A 3,523-nucleotide genomic window follows, 5' to 3' on the forward strand; every position below is an offset into this window, starting at 1 on the left:
CATTGTTACAATGGGTCAACCTGTATCCCTATTTAAGCATTTTGTTTTAATCAGGTTACTTGTGACATTTTGCTACTGAGTTACATAAATTCTTTATGCATTTTTGATTAGTAACTTTTTGTCAGAGATAACATTTGCTAATGTTTCTTCTCATGGTTTATTCCATATCACTTGAAAAATTGCTAAAAGAATAGATGTTTAATATTATCCTTACAAAAAAGGTGTTAATTAAATTGATTAATCTTTCTTCTTTTTTGGTCCGGTCATGGGGCCTGAACTCTGGGCATGGGCGCTGTCCCTCAGCTCTTCAGCTCAAGGCTAGCACTCTACCACTTGAGCCACAGCGCCACTTCTGGCTTTTTTCTTATGTGGTGCTGAGGAATCGAACCCAGGGCCTCAAGCATGCAAGGCAAGTGCTCTACCACTGAGCCACCTTCCCAGCCCTTAAATTGATTAATCTTTCTGCACATAGGGATAAGACAAGAAACCATATTATTCTCTGTAAACATATTCAATTATTATTTGCTTATTTAAAAACAATTATTGGGCTGAGAATGTGGCTTAGTGGTAGAGTGCTTGCCTAGCATGCGAGAAGCCCTGTGTTTGATTCCTCAGTACCATATACACAGAAAAAGCTGGAAGTAGCGCTATGGCTCAAGTGGTAGAGCGCTAGCCTTGAGCAAAAGAAGCTCAGGGACAGTGCCCAGGCCTAAGTTGAAGCCCCAGCCCAGGCAAAAAAAAAAATAATTACTGACTTGGCCCTGCCCACGTGGCAGCTGGTCCCAGTGTCAGTGCCCGCCCGCACCAGCCACAGCCCTGGCCTGTGGTTTGTAAATTGGCATCGGAGGATACTGATGTAGCTTGGTGCTGATGGCTGCCGCAGCAGCTGATTCCCTGCCTGCGGTGCCACAGGGAGCAGGGGATGGAGGGCCAGCCCACTGCTCGTGGAGACTTCTATTGACTTGACTCTTTCCTGGCTGGAGGTGTTGCTGGATGCTGTGTCAAAACAACAGTTGCTCTTTTGGATCAAGTAAAAGTTTTATTGCAAGCACACAATCACCATCCCAAACATTTAGCAGTACTCTCAACATTGTGTGCTGTTCCCCGAAAGGAACAATACCTTGGATTGTATAAAGGAAATGGTATATGATGTTTCAAATTTTTCCCTATGGTGCAATCCAGTTGATGGCATTTGAGTAGTCTCAAACGTTAATTACCACAATGTTGGGATTTTCTGGTCATGTTGCACAGATGATCCATAGCTGGTATGACTGCCATTATCAGTACCTCCCCTCTTGACATGGTTAGAGTAGGCCTAGCATTCCAGGTGAAAAGAGAACACACTTACAGGAATCATTCATTCATTCAAAACAATTTACACCAAGGAAGATGATGTCCTAAGATTTTACAGAGGCCAGATGCCTACTGTCTTAGAAATGGCTCCTTATGCAGATGTTTCACTTTCTACTTTGGGTACCTTAAAGAGTGTTGGGCTTTCCCATGTTCCTATCCTTCTTGGCAGACTTTCATCAGACAATCCTAATGTCTTAGCTTTGAAAACTCACCTAGACTTACATTGTGGTGCTGTTGTTAGAGCCCTAGCATAGACAATATTCTACCCATTTGATGTAATTTGTAGGCAAATGCAATTAGGAATTGTTCTTCCAGAATCTGAAAAGTGCCTTACTGTGCAGGAGATGATGAAGTATATCTATGGACACCATGGAATTCGAAAAGGCTTGTATCATGGCTTATCTCTTAATTACATCAACTGTATTCCCTCTCAGGAAGTGGCTTTTACAACATATGAACTTATGAGACAGGTTTTTTTTCACCTCAACTAAAAGAAAAAATTGCCCAAGCAAGAATGTCCGTGAGACACTCATCTCCAATTAATCACCAGAATACCAGAAGTAGAGCTGTGGCTCAAAGTGGTAGAGCAATAGCCTTGAGCAAAAAGAACTCAGGGAGAGTGCCCAGGCCCTGAGTTCAAGCTCCACGACCATGACTGACTAAAATAAAATCATGGTTTGTGGTTTCTTGCCCTCAATAATCTTCCAGAAGGCTAAATAAAATTAAAGTATGAAAATAATTGTGGGGGTAACATTACTTGAAGAGAAAAATCTACCCAGCACCAGGAACTGCTGGTATTTAGTATTTGTTTTTTATTTGGTTGGCTTTGTTTTTATTTTCCTTTTCCTTCCTTCCTTCCTTCCTGCCTTCCTTCCTTTCTTTCTTTCTTTCTTTCTTTCTTTCTTTCTTTCTTTCTTTCTTTCTTTCTTTCTTTCTTTCTTTCTTTCTTTCTTTCTTTCTTATTTTGAGATCATGAAGTCTTCAGATATAGTCCACATTGGCCTAGAACTCCTAATCCTCTTGAATTAGCTTCCTAAAGCCTGGGATTATAGATGTACTCAACCATGCCTAGCATTACTTTTTTTCTTAAATCACAACTCAAATGTTCTTAACATACTTTTTTTTTTTCAGTTGCAGGGCTTGAACTTGGGGCCTGGGCACTGTCCCTGAGTAATTTTGCTCAAGGCTAGTGCTCTACCACTTTGAGCCACAGCACCACTTCCATTTTTTGACTGGTTAATTGGAAATAAGAGTCTCACGGGGACTTCACTTTCCGGGCTGGCTTTCAACTGTGATCCTCAAATCTCACCATCCTGAGTAGCTAGGATTATAGGTGTGAGCCACAGGCACCCTGCTCTTAACATACATTTTAATGTAAAACATTATGCATTTAACACTGAAAATAATTCTTAAGCTGATGCAGGCTAGTTAGGTGACTTGAAACTGGCTAAAAGTATTATTTAGAAGGAGAAGGTATTTTATAATGAGGTTCCAGTGGTTGCTATTAGGGCTGGGAATGTGGCTTAGTGGTAGAGTGTTTGCTGAGTATGCACAAGGCCTTGGGATTCATTCCTTGGTACTGCATGAACAAAAATTTAATACAATTAAACTATTATTTTAAAAAAGAGTTCCTATTAGCTTTATCATATTTTTCCAAGCTTTTCATTGTAATCATGATTTTTGGAGGGGTTCAGTGGTGTTAGTGATTGAATCAAGGGCCTTAGACATGCCAAGCACATGCTGTACCACTGAATCGTATCTGCAGTTTGTAATTCAGTTTGTCTTTCCTTCTTTCTTCCCTCCCTCCCTCCCTCCCTCCCTCCCTCCCTTCCTTCCTCCCTTCCTTCCTTCTTCCCTTCGTCCCTTCCTTCCTTCCTCCCTTCCTTCCTTCCTTCCTTTCTGTTTTATGCTTACTCTACCACTTGAGCCACAGCTCTAGTTCCAGCTTTTTGCTGGTTAATTGAAGATAAGAATCTCACAGAGGGCTGGAAAGGTGGCTCAGTGGTAGAGTGCTTGCCTTGCATGCCTGAGGCCCTGGGTTCGATTCCTCAGCACCACATAAGCAAAAAGAAAAAAGTCGGAAGTGGCACTGTGGCTCAAGTGGTAGAGCGCTAGCTTTGAGCTGAAGAGCTGAGGGACAGCGCCCAGGCCCAGAGTTCAGGCCCCACGA

The 3,523-nt window shown here is 42.0% G+C and overlaps 1 pseudogene; it reads left to right on the top strand.

Annotated features, from left to right (window-relative positions):
- Window positions 1–870: 870 nt before the first annotated feature.
- LOC122110939 lies at window positions 871–1,846 on the top strand (annotated as a pseudogene).
- Window positions 1,847–3,523: the final 1,677 nt, after the last annotated feature.

The sequence above is a fragment of the Dipodomys spectabilis genome, unplaced genomic scaffold (genome assembly GCF_019054845.1).
Source record: "Dipodomys spectabilis isolate Male_0828 unplaced genomic scaffold, ASM1905484v1 ptg000082l, whole genome shotgun sequence".
In the NCBI taxonomy this organism is placed as follows: Eukaryota; Metazoa; Chordata; class Mammalia; order Rodentia; family Heteromyidae; genus Dipodomys; species Dipodomys spectabilis.